We start from the raw sequence: 13,672 nt of genomic DNA, 5'->3' as shown, positions 1-13,672 counted from the left end.
AACACTATGTATGTTGTGTAATATTGCTCAAATAGACCACAAAGCTCTAGCAAGAAAAATGCTATGAGCCCAAAAGGCCAGAATATTTTAATTCTAGACACACTCATATTAGAAAATACCTAGCTAGTTTTATAAGGAAGGAGTTTACTGCAAACCTGTTTCCCTTACAGCCACTTATTGCAGGAAGAAGCTGTAATCACGTGGAAGTTTGCCAATCACCCCAGGATACAAGCTTTCCCACTGAATCAACGGGGCCTTTGCACAAGTAATTTTGCATAGAATTGTGTATTTAAGGTGAAAGGCCCATCAATTTTGACTATTAATCCAACATATGTTTCCCAAAGAATATTTGCCATATGATCTAGCCAGACGCTATGACTAAAGATGCTACTTTCACAGGTGTGAAAACGCCCTTCTGAAAACGCCCTTCTGAAAACGCCCTTCAAATGCAAGCACAATCTCTTGGACAATTCTATCTTCAATCACCTGGGTTACAGTTGTTCTTTGAGACAGGTATGCTTGATGCAACATCTTCAAATCAGAACTCTCCTTTTAAGTTTATAAACGGGTGCTTCAACAACTGTACCCTGTATTATTGTCTTCTTGCTGTCTATCTTGTATCTAGATAATCTGGACAATATCCTTTATGTCCCAGACAGCAACTCCCCAAACCTTAGCAACAAGATATCTTACTTTTTGCTGATGGCACATTGTTGTCACTTAATTTTGGACCTGGTTTTAAAAGGCTTTTGGTCATGTTTAAAATTGCTTACAAACAAATCATCTGAACCTAGGACCATGGCCAAACAAACCAGTATCAGGAAATAAGCAACGAACCACAATCTCTGAAGAGTAAAGCAAGAGCACCTGAGCTATATGCACCAGCATGCAGCTCATGAACAGTATGATTTAGCTAACCACACATAATGGCTTAGTACTGAATACAAATGAGGCAATACTAGGTTTCACAGGATAGCGAACATTTACATTTCAGCCTAAGTTGGCAGGAGTATATAAAAGACATAGCACCAAATCAAATGGTTTGCTTTAGTCAGTTGAGAGGTCAAGATACCTGGAGGACTAGATCTCCAGATTTTTAGATAGTGGCACTCGAAATGAGTTGCAGGATAGATGAAACAGACTACAGCTTTCAACAAAAGCAAGTCCATGATATTAGCATAGTAATAGATGCTCTTATGCAAGATCATGTAGAATTCTAGGTCTTCTCAATAGCCATTTCTGTGAAATTCCCAAAGGAACTTCATCTCTTTTCATTTGAGGAGACGCTTATAGAAGCCTCAAAGTAGGTCAAGATTAGTTCTGCATCCTAAATTCAAACAATGAACAAAAACTTGCAGAATGCTATTCAAGCATTCTTCTTGGCGGCAGATGAAGAAAGGGTGAACTGAATGTTTACACAAAAGAAATAGGTAACAATCCTTGTTAGGGGTCTGGAAAAGCACATTATTTTAATACTTGGTTCACCCCAGTCAGTATCAAGTAGAATCTGTATAGCAGACTATTGCCAATATTATTATCAACTAATCATAAATGATAAGAGATTTTTTTCCCTTGCCCAGGCAACAGAAGTTAGGAAACACAACAGCTCAAGAAGTCTGTCATATACAGTGGTACCTTGGTTTTTGAACAGAATGCGTTCCGGGAGTGTGTTCGACTCCCAGAACCGTTTGAAAACCAAAGCGCAGCTTCTGATTGGCTACAGGAGCTTCCTGCAGTCAATCAGAAGCCACGGTGGACGTTCGACTTCTGAAAATCATTCAGAAACCAGAACACTCACTTCTGGGTTTTGATCATTCGGGAGCCAATTTGATCGGGAGCCAAGAAGTTCAGCTTCCAAGAGTCTCTTGGTGTTGATTTCTCTAGAAATCATACAGAAACTTGTGGAGGCGGAGCCAGTGGTGTGCTGCACATATGCACAGCTACACCCTATACTGGAAGTGTATACTCTAAGTGCTACTTGGAACTCAACCACTGGGGAAAATCAAAAGCTACTACCTCATTAAGTCCCACCTCATCAAGCAAGTAACAGCAGCTGCTGCAAATGATGGGCATGTGAGCTGGTAGCAGTAAACAGAGGGTGGAGAGAGAAGAGGTAACTGAAGTAGTGAAAAGAGTGCAGCTGTTGCTGCCCAATTCTTCAACTGGGACCAGCAAACAAGAGGTGACAACCTATGCCAGAGGTTACGTGTCCTTAGGACTAGCAGGTAATACTCAATTACTACATAGGGGTTACTATTTCTCCCTAGTAAAGTTTTTTGTGCTGCCATCACAGGGATGATGAACCTCTGGCCCTTTGGGTGTTGTTGGAATACAATTCCTGTAACACCAACCATCAACCATGCTGGCTGGCGCTCTGAACACAGTGTAGCCTATTATATGCAAACATGCACAGCATCAGGCTGCATCCTCCTTATCGTGGTTCTTAATCGTTTTTATTGTCTGAATCACAACTAATATTTATTAGATTTCTTTCCCACCCTTCACCACAAGGTCCCAGGATGGTTACAGCAATTTAAAAATGCAATATTAAAATAAGTTAGAATTGTCAGCATCGCCCTTGAGCCAGTGCCACTAACTGGACTCATCTACTTCAGCCCCGACTGGGCTAGGCGAGCTGGGTAGCACTTCCAGAGACCACCTTCTGCACAGGAACAGGTTGAAGTGCTGTGGACTCACAGCTTAGAGTTGTGAGCACCGGATTCACTCCAACAAGAAGATAGACGTTGCACAGCAGAGTACAGCAGAGTCTAGCAGAGTATAAACAACTCGGAGAGCAGCTCTGTAGAATATCTTCTTTATTCTATCTACAACTATTATACAACTATATACAGAGCTAAATGAGGTCTAAATGAATGCTGAACTGCACTGAGTGTCTGCAGCTGCTCTTAGCAGCAACCTTATCTATACACACGATCTCTAACACTCAGTCTCTCTCTCTCTCCGACACACTGACTGACTGACTGACTCTTTGATGTGGTACTGGAGCAGAATAAGTAGAGAGCAGAACACTGCCCCTCCTCTCTGGAGAATCAGCAGACTCATCAGGAGATTCTTGGATATGGGAGGGGTGAAATCTCCTCAAGAATATGGTTAAATACTGGGAATGCATAGAGTGTGTTCACCCATTGTTAAAGATGCACATTCAAAATAACTTAATACTATTTAACACTTGCACTCTACTTTCAAGTTTTCAGAGTGCTTCATATGCATCATCTAGTAGCAATTCTGTTAACTGAGGCTGAGGGGAATCTCTTGTCTAAGACTACCAAGAGACTTCATAACACAGGTGAGACTCAAACTAGGAACTTCCCAATTTGTAGCTTAGCTATTAAGATACACAAACTCGCCTAATGTGGAATTTCTCACATTCCTTTAACCACCCAATCATATTTTCAGATGTTAGTTACATATGGGAAGAGGGCAGATTTCACCCACCCATTCAATGCAAGTTTATAATGTGATCAGTGATTCATATTAATAATCAATGATCATATTTGTGTTTGCATAACTCAGGTTTGTGGGAGCATTAATGTTGGCAGCAGTGGTTCACAGGTTACAATTGTCTCATGTATGAAGAGGTAATAAGATAGAAAATAGGAGGGGCTTTTGAACTCTGTTCTGTTGCACTGTCCAGCACATGCCAAGTTACTTGGGGTGGGGAAGAGTTGAAACACAAAGTGTTACTTAGGGTGACAAAAATACCTTGAGCTGAGCCTGGAGATGTACCCTCATTGTCTGACTTCCTGGACATCTGTTCCTCCAACTTTATCATTTTCCAGAGAAAAAAGATAGAAGAAAGGGGTTGTGGCATCTGTATTTGGCAGGCAGGAATGAACAGGTGTTTCTTTTAGTACTATCTTTAATACAGTCGAAATTTTAACTAATATTTTTAAAATGTTGCCTTCCTTAATCATTTGGGGCATGGATCCAAAATATAATAGTGGCTGCTGCACGATGGGCTTGTCTACAAATATATTTTTAACACACCCATAATCACTGAAACTGGGGTGCCAAGACTAAAAAGCATTTTGCAAGCAATGAAAATACCTTGCATAAGAAGAGTAAGGAAAACACTCTTGAGTACTGCCAAGTACAACTTGCATCAATTATTTAGCTTTCATGGGGTTTACTCTAAAAATAAACATGGAGGGATGAGAACTTCCAATAAAAACTATTTGCATTAGTGAGATTTTCTTCAGGTCTGTAGGATTCTAAAGCAAATTCCCTGATCACCAAAACAGATTATAGGCATATCATCATTCTTCTCCAAAAAAATTAAAATAAAAGGTAGCTTTGCTACTGATGTCTGCAGGAAATAGACTTTAAAAATTTGTCACAGATGGCAACTATAAAAGGGTTGCAGTTCCAAAGCAGGACTACTCTTGCACTGTATTTTGTTATAAAGGGACAACCCTGAGATGGAAACGGCAGAGGGTCAGTTGATACTACTTATTCTTTAACAGGATGTTAGCCTTAGTTGACTAAACAGCAATACAGGATTAGCAACAAAACGAAAGAGCACCGAATCATGATGGCATGAACACTCAATTAGAAGTTCTGATACAATAGCAATTAGAAGTTCTGATACAATAGCACCATGTTTAAGAACTCATTTCACACCCATCTAGAATACTTCTGTGTTATACAGCCATGTTTGCTTAACAGGCAGACAAACTCAGCTGGTTGGGCAAACCCTTGAGATCACCACATAGATTAAAATCCTTAATTCAGATGGGAAGGAAGATTGGGGATCATGTATACAAAACTCAGCAGTATATAAATATTGAGAGCAATACATGTCCCTATATCTGGGGTTCCCAATTGCCATCACAGTAGATCAGACACTCCCATTAGCACTTGTCAAGGTCTCCTACACTTTCCAATCTTTAATATATATTTTTTCCAACAAAAATGAGGTTGCATTTTTTTGACGGGGGGGGGGGGTGTTGCTCATTTTGGGTAGCTGACCTGCTTTTTTGTCTATGTCTTTTTTATTTGTGGGTATGCACTGGAGGGTTCTGAGCATCACCAGTATTTGTGAAATTGCTTTTTTATGATGCCAAGAACACTTCTTTGATCTCCAAGGCCAAAAAGACTAGGGACTGCTGACCTACACAGATTTCCAAGCCAATATCGAAAAAGCTGTGGTGAAACACAAGACTCAACTGAATGGATGAGCCGCAGTAGCAGAACAGTTTGGGAACTGTGGGTTTTTTGTGTGCAAAGGGTTTTACTCCCAAGTAAGTTTACATATGACTGCAGCCTTAATATGATTAATTTCAGTGCCACATTTCTAAAGCAACAGATCTCTGGACTCCATCTACTGTGGAAGTCATACCCTCCAGGCTTGGGTGTTCTTCTTAAACTAGGAGTGGCCCTATTGCCAGTGTTCAAAGACATACAGAATCATAGAATTGTTTTTATGATGTCATATGGTCTAGGAATGAACCCTAATATTGGAAACAAGTTCGGGGATAAGGCCAAGCCCAAGTTATTATCAGAATAGTTTAGTAGCTGAGCTGTGACTAGTGGCCATCTGAACAATTTCAGCTGCCCGCCCCCTGCTCCTGAACTCCATGTTTAAGCCTCAAAGTCAAACTCCAAAATGTAAACAGTGAAAATGCTAAGCAAGTGTTAGCAATATATTCAACACCCCTCCCTTCCAAGACAGATGATGCATGTTTCCAGTTCTCTGGTCTTGCAGCATAAGAAGAATTATACCTACAGCATTACTCACAATAAAAGGTTTTTGTCATCATCAGACGCCTGAGTCATCAATCACCTTCATAAGTTATTTACTGCTTTGCAGTGTTTGACCTCAATGACAATTATTTCCTCGAAGGAGCCATATGTACCAATTCTTACACAGAATTCAGAGCACAGGAAAATAAACTTCTTTCCTTTTAAAAAAGCCGCCACATTTTCAGTGACAAAGTCTGCATTTCCGTAACAAACCTGTGCTTACCACACAGGAGCCAATCAGACCTGCTTAACTTCTTCATTTTTAGTGCTATGGAGAAACCAACCATGATCAATGGGGATACTGATACATCCAAACCAAGGATCATGTTTTGTTCCACTCCAAACAAACCATGGGTTAGCCAATGCTAATACTACTCAGAGCAGGCCCACTGAAATGAATGGACATTTCAGTGGGTCTACTCAGAGTACAACTTAGCTGAATAATAAGCCAATATTTGTTTTCTGCTTACCCATTGTGGTTTTAGCAAAACAGACCACAATTCCTAGTTCAGACATAACATAAGAGGCAAGGATCATGGTTTGGTTCCCTCATGCACCAGCAGTGCGGAGAAGTAAGACAGCCCAGATCAGCACATTTGCAGTAAACCATTAACTATAGCTTACTGTGAAGCACAATGAGGTAGATTGTTTTGTGTTAGTGAACTGTCTCATGTATGAGCACATGCCGTGAAGCACAATCTTATAAAAAAAAACACAGATTATTTTGGATATCTATTACTTGCTAATACAAGACTTCTGGAGGTGGGCAAAAATGAAGTATAGATATGGCCCAAAGGGAGCAAAATATTCCCAAGGTCACGTAATTAATGAAATCAAAATCAAAATGAGACAGAACCTCACACTAAGCAAAGTGGATAATCAACAAAGTTGGAAACTTAAAAAACAAAAACCTGAAGCTTTGTTTACTATAAATTAGATAAAGTTTTAAGGCACATTCCCATCTGAAACAAGCCTGTACAGAAATGAGTGGTAGCAACACAAGTACATAACAAACATAAGGGGTGAGGGGTGTTAGTAGAAGCTGCTGCTAATTAAGGGAACATTGGTCAAACATTTTGTTTGTGGTGTTTAGGGACTGAAAATATAAAAAAATAAGTATTTCCTTCAAAGACCAGATGATATTTTTATCTAATAAAAAGGCTCTCAGAAAGGTAGAAATTACTGAAAATTTTGCAATATACAATTTGCCTCATGTAAGACATTTTAGGGCTGGCCCAACTAACACATATTCCAACCAAGCAGAAAATCTCCAAAAACTCCATTACAATTCACAATCTGAAGCTGGCATCTTATTTAAACTATAAGCTTTCTGTTTTTCACCCACCATGAAGTGGTTGGAGAAATAGACATTTTCTGGCATTCTGCTCTCACACTTTTCCTACATATGTGGAAACCAATTGTGAAGCTGACATTGACTAGATGACTATTTCCGGATTTGGCTGTTCTTCAAACAAAATACACTGAACAATGACTTTTGCTGTGCGTGCCCCTCCGTCCATCCGTCATGCCTTCAAGGAGGCACAGCCTGCTTACTTCAGGTTCTTCCAATGCCACAGCCTTTGCCCTTTCAAGCAGCAAATGCTGGCATTCATGTTTGAATGTAACCTTCCCTCGCAGAGGGAACAAAACAGCAGAAGCTTAAATACCATTGCCAAATATAATGTTTTCAACTTCGTATTTTTATAAATAAAAAAATGACATTTTACTTCAGGTATAAAAGAAGACTAGGCCCAGTGGCACGTTGACTCCTCTGTTCACTTTTCCTGTCATTTCTCTGGCCAACTGTCAGGGATGATGGCAGCTGTAGTCCAGGAAACATCTGGAGGGTGACAGGTTCCCCATCCCTGAGTTCAAGTGCTATGCTAGGAGTGGAGAGAACCAATTTCAAGAAACCTACTGAGTGACCTCAGGACTGTCACTATCTCTCAGTCAAACTTACCACATGGGGTGGTTATGAGAATGAAATGGGGGAGGGGATTATTATTATTATTATTATTATTATTATTATTATTATTATTATCATCACCTCCACAATCACTTCAATCTACAAACCACCCTTCTCCCCAAAGTAGCCCCCAGGTATTTGATGGTTATGAGACTTACAGAAGGATGTGGGGGCGTCATACCACGTCACAATGAGAGAGATCAAGGCTCCAACAACCAATACAGCACAATATTCAAGCCCCTTTATCATTCCGACTCAATGCCTGCCTTATTGAAGACTTCAACATGCAACCTTATACTCCGTAGGTATGACTTAAATCCCATATTTGGAGATTCTTCTGCTCACAGTTTCACTCAGCTGGATGGTACAGATTGCTACGCCCTGGAATACCTTATGTCAAATTCTGTTTTTTTCACACACAGAAATTCTCACATTGTACACACATTTAGAGACCAGCATACATAAATATTCTGGAAACAAAAATTAACAGGAAAGCTGTAATCGCATGCAGAATGAATATGTGTGTGAGAGAGAGGGGGGGAAGTATATTGAATCATATGCTGTGTGACTAATGAGATGCTGAACATGTCAGCACACCATGGGACAGGGCTAAATTTATTGCTACAAGAAATGTATTATTAAAAGTAGTGATTTGGATAATGAGATTATGATAGCTAGGCTGAAGAAATCAGATCTCATACCTAGCTAGAAATCTTCCCAAATGAAACCTACAAAACGGAGGCCTGTGGTTTTTCAGGAAGAACAGTAAAGTTCCACTGACTTAAAGTCAACATCTACCCAAATCCTAAAAGCACACATACACAGAAACCTGGCAACATACTAAATTTAGCATAGCCACATTTTTTAATTCTAAGTGAACAGTACTTTTTGCTTTCCTACTTGTCGCTTCTGTTCCAGATCACCAAACTATCTGGACATATTACACCCAATGAAAGTGGTCCTTCGGTATCCTGGAGGAAGCATAAAACCACCATAACTAGTAGCCATTGGCAGCCTTATGCATTTGTCTGTTGCCTTTTAAAACTCATCCCTAGTTGGCAACAATCACATCTTGCTGGTGATAGTCAACACTGAATGGCAGTGGCTATCTAGGGTTTCAGACAGTGGAAACTCTCAACTCCACCTGGAGATGATGGGGATTGAAACTGGGAGCTTCTACATGTAAAGCAGGAACCTCACTTAACTAATGGATAAAATATCACTGAAAGGCAGCCAAGACTAGAAGACCTCACACTCATTTGCACTGGGACTGCAGGTTCTAGCCCTATCTATCAGCTAAGGATCTAAATGACTGGCTGCAATGTCCCCCAGTGCATATGTGCACATACTAGTCTGTTTCACATGCCCAAATGAGAATGAAATATGTGAAAGGAAACAAAAAATGCATCCTGACCTTTCATGCTCTAGAAGAGTGCCATATATAAATAAGCTGAACATTTGCAGGAAATGGTCATACACAAACTGGGGCCAGTAATTTCAATAGCCTCTCTCACCACTCTTTTATTTTAATACACATTTTTATCTTTCTTTCTTTACTACATACAATCCAGGAGATAATCCAATATAACTGCTGTTAGCTTGAACAAGTAACATAAACATTGTATTTTAGATTTTGTACTCATTCCTAAGGGACTAGGGTTGACATGTTTAAAATGATACACAACGAACTTCATTCTGAGGTAGTTTCCTTCTTTCTACAAATGCATGGCAATCCTTTGAAACTGCAGCTATACACAGAATATAGAAAGCTAGATTCTTCAAATGAGTTACCGAATAAACAGAAAACAGTAATTAGTTTTATCCACTCTAACACCCTTACATATTGTAACAATAAATAAGAAAAGCAGTTCCCTACAGCTAATTTACTGGTTCTCATGTGGCTCTATATGGTTGCTGTTACCACTGCTTAAAATATGCTATTGGTATAAACCAGGCAGTTTTTTAATTCTTCATGAAATCAATACAATGTGGCCTGACCTAGCCCAACACAGTGCTCTTCTAGTTCTACAATTGCTTTTTGTGGCAAAAACAAACTTGTTATTTGGCTAATTTATTTGTTTAATAAACACAGAAATGCTCCGTGTTTTCTGAGACCAAGGGTGCAGAAATCTACAACCAAGGAAGTAGTGAAAATGAATTAACATTGTCAACAGCAACTTCTTTAGTTATAAAGTATAAACTAGTGCATTGACAGTAGAGCTGGGTCACTTTGCAAACTGGCTCAGTATTAAACAGATCCTGTGTGGTAGTGGAAGATGTGAAGCTAAATAGCAGGAGATGCAGGAATGCACAACACATACCAAAACAAAGGAATTCACTGCCACAAGATGTGGTGTTGGCCACAAACTTAGATGGCATTAAAGGAAAGAAATTCATGTAGAATAAGGCCATCAACAGCTACTAATCATGATGCCTATGTGCAACCTCTAGGATCAGATGCAACATGCCTCTGGGTACCAGCTGCTAGGAACAACAACAGATGAGAGCTGAAGCCTTCATGCCCTGCTCATGAACCTCCCAGAGGAATCTGGGGGGCCGATGTGAAAAACAGGATTCTGAACTAGAAATGTCTTTTTTTCAATTCAGTAGGGCATATTGTTCTGGCATGTTTTGCACTGCATAAGCCCCTGCCCACTTATCCCTTCAGCCACCTGTTTTTTCCACTGAGTGCTATGAATATAGTGCCACATCATTGGGGGGAGTGTATGGAGAAGGCATCTCAGGAGGAAGGCTGGGGGTGGATGAAGAATTAGGCACCCAGCCACCATTACTACACTGCAAATTATGCTCATTCCACCTCACAGCTATTTTGAAGCTGGTCAGCTACAAACTAGGATCAACTATCACTATTTTGTGAGAGGGATTTATTTGCATATTAGCAAATTTAAGGTTAAATTAAAGTGCATTCAAGGTCTCTCTCTCTCTCTCAACAAATCTGCTTTTTAAAACAATCTGAGTTTTTGCTGTATGGAAAGTGAAAGGGGAAATGCACTAGAGTAGGGGTAAGGAACTTCTGGGCCCTTCAGATGTTGCTGAACCACAACTCCCATCAGTCCCAGCCAGCATGGCCAGTGGTCAGGAATGATAGGAGCTGTAGTAAAGCAACATCTGGCAGGCCAAATGCACAAGAAAGTGTGGGATAATGATCAACTGGTGAAAAGTTGTATAACCTCCATGCAAAAAAATTAATTTAGATAAATGCTCAATAGATAAATGGTTGTCATAGAACCTTGGCACAAACAAATCAGAATGAATACTCAAGAGATCATCTAGAACAGACCTAGGTTCTCAACCACTGATTTATTGCCAAGCATGCATTTTGCTCCCCCAAAATCAAATTGTTAAGAGTATGGACCGTACTCAGTTATGATGAAGGAAATCAACTAACTGAATCTTGTGCACAAAAGAGCAACAAAGATGCTGAGGTGTCTGGAAATCAATTATTATAAAGAAATGTGGTATGTTTAGCCTGGAGAACAGATTACTAAGAGGGGAAATGTTGCCAAATAATCGATGTCCTGCCACATAGATGAAAAACAAATCAGTTTTTTCTTGCTCCTGGTTTTTCTTGCATGATGCTGTAATGGTGGGTTTCCTGCACATTTCTTCTTCTATTTAACAGCATTGGGCTAATCCCCTGTTCTCAGCTCTTGTACAGAAGAGTGGCACCACCTTCAAGAGAGTTGGTGTTAGTTTTTTAATAACACAATTAAAAACAGAAACACCACTGCTTCTCATATATATATATATATATATGCTTTCGTAGATTTTCACGGGTACAGGAATGCAGGTTTTGGTGTCCTCGGGTGTCTTCCCGTGTAAAAGTGTAAAAGCCATCTTCTCAGGAAAACTCTTCACAAAGTTCAAGAGGTCAAGACACAAAGACTTTAGCAACTAATCCACACCTAATGACCCACCTAAGTGGTACTCAGGATATCACTCAAGAAATCACTCAAGGTATCTCTCAAGTAATTAAGGAACAAAAGAAGAAAAGGCACACTAGCCTGGGAACTTCCTCTCTGCTCAGAACATTGGAGGCTAGACACCACACCCCCTCTACAGTATTTATAGGAACTCAAACATTGAGATCCCGCTCTGTTCCAGTAACAAGAAGCCGAAAGCACCAGCCTGAAGATGACGAGTGAGACCTCGTCGAAACGTCGCCTAGACACCCCAACTTTTACACGGGAAGACACCCGAGGACACCAAAACCTGCATATATATATATATATATATATATATATATCAATGGACATGCTTGCTACTGTTTAATAGCAAAACACATAGGTCACAAACACTCCATTAAATACTTGTGCACACTTGGATACAATGCAGTACTGCAAGGAGGTTTGGAAAACAGTCCTTATGACCAAATTGGCATGGCAGGTGAAAGTTTATGACAAAGAATGGTTGCTTCACAGTTCAACACAAACCTTGATTTTTAGATGAAAATAAGCTTGCCATCCCAAGAGTACAGACTCACTATGATTCACAAGAGAAAATATGTTTTGAAGCTAAATTAAAACTGTCTTTGAATAGCAGCAGCTGAAACACCTCAGTATAATCTTTCAAACCCAACCAAGCAAATAAAATATTGTCTCAGTATGTTTTATTTGATAAGACATGTGACCTAGTTTAGGCTTTGCCTTGCCTTGATTATAATTAACAGTAATTTGTACAGATTCCAATTTAATACATGAACTCACTCATTGAGAAAGGCAAACTGGCTGATTCAAAGCCAACACAAATGCTTAAATATGTTTTATGATGTTTAATTTAAAACAACGAGAAGATATACAGCAAATCGGGCTTCCATATTACTCCCTTCTTGAAGACAGCAGGATGCAAGGTTGGAATACATACGGACAACTACATTTGGACAAAATGTACCATTTAATAGGCATATATGGCTTGCTTTGAGAAAGCTTTTGATGCAGTGCACTGATAAAATGGAATCCCTTTTACTTTTGATTCTTATTTTAAAATGCCCATATAGCTGGAAGACCACTTATGTAAGGATTTATCCTGCCCTCTCTTTAGGCTCCTACTGTCCTCACAAAGCATCACAGGAGGGTCAGGAACATTCTGAACAGTATGAGCCTTTTCCATATTATTAGGAGCAGGCCTATAGGGGGAGGGCAGTTGGGTATACTTGCCCTGGACCTCAGAGGGTTAAGGGGGGGCGCTACGGTCCTGCCAGACTTACGCTATCATGCCAAGAATGAGACTCCTGCCCCAGGCATAAGATAAGCTCTGCACGGGCCTGGTTAGGAATCTGAAGGTGAATTTTAGCCTTAAAAGTTGGTAGGTTAGGATGTATGGGAATTGCCAGGGATGGGGAAGAGAGACTAGGGAGGGGGAGCTGAATGGAGAAGTGTGGTTAATTGCATTACTTTGTTATTTTTGCAAAGAAAAATGGTCAAACCATTAACAATAAAGTAGGGCTTTTGTTTGTTTTTTGCTTTTGTAGTTAGGGGGAAAGTTGTCAAACAGAGACATGTTTTTAGACTCATTTTCCAGCTTAAGACCACAACTGAGAGAGTTCCTAGACAAAAGAAAAAGGCTTACATTGTCTCGTGCTTAGTGGGGGGGGGAGGGGTTCCCCCTCATACTAAACTAAACTAAAGGCTGCCTGTAAAAGCTTCAGGAGCAGTTTGTCCTATTTCTTGAAAACAGGGGGTGGCCTAGAAAACCTCATGTAGAAATATAGTTCACCATGTAGCCCTGTAGACTGTATCTACAGAGGCTATTCACGAAGTTACGCTACAAAACATGTGATGGTATATTCAGGCAGCAATCAAGGCAGTCCCAGTTAATGTATTTTGATTGCGAGAGATGGTAAGCAGCTATTGTCCTTCCTCTGCCACCCCAACCTCGCATTCCCAAACAAACTTAAAGTGTCTCAAGTGTCAAATTGTGCTT

The 13,672-nt window shown here is 40.0% G+C and overlaps 1 protein-coding gene and 1 long non-coding RNA gene across 6 annotated transcripts in view; one reads left to right on the top strand and one right to left on the bottom strand.

The window, feature by feature from the left end:
* ARHGAP32 (Rho GTPase activating protein 32) overlaps positions 1–13,672 on the bottom strand; it is a 204,860-nt gene that overhangs the window by 141,155 nt on the left and 50,033 nt on the right. The window lies entirely within an intron of this gene.
* Positions 428–5,818, top strand: LOC310832773. Its single transcript, XR_014558427.1, has 3 exons — positions 428–513; positions 3,209–3,307; positions 5,036–5,818. It is a non-coding gene; the product is annotated as an uncharacterized lncRNA (long non-coding RNA).

Source organism: Podarcis gaigeae, assembly GCF_964106915.1.
Source record: "Podarcis gaigeae genome assembly, chromosome: 15".
Classification (NCBI taxonomy): domain Eukaryota; kingdom Metazoa; phylum Chordata; class Lepidosauria; order Squamata; family Lacertidae; genus Podarcis; species Podarcis gaigeae.
Note: the sequence above shows the minus strand (reverse complement) of the source record. Positions and strands in the feature narration are given on the sequence as shown.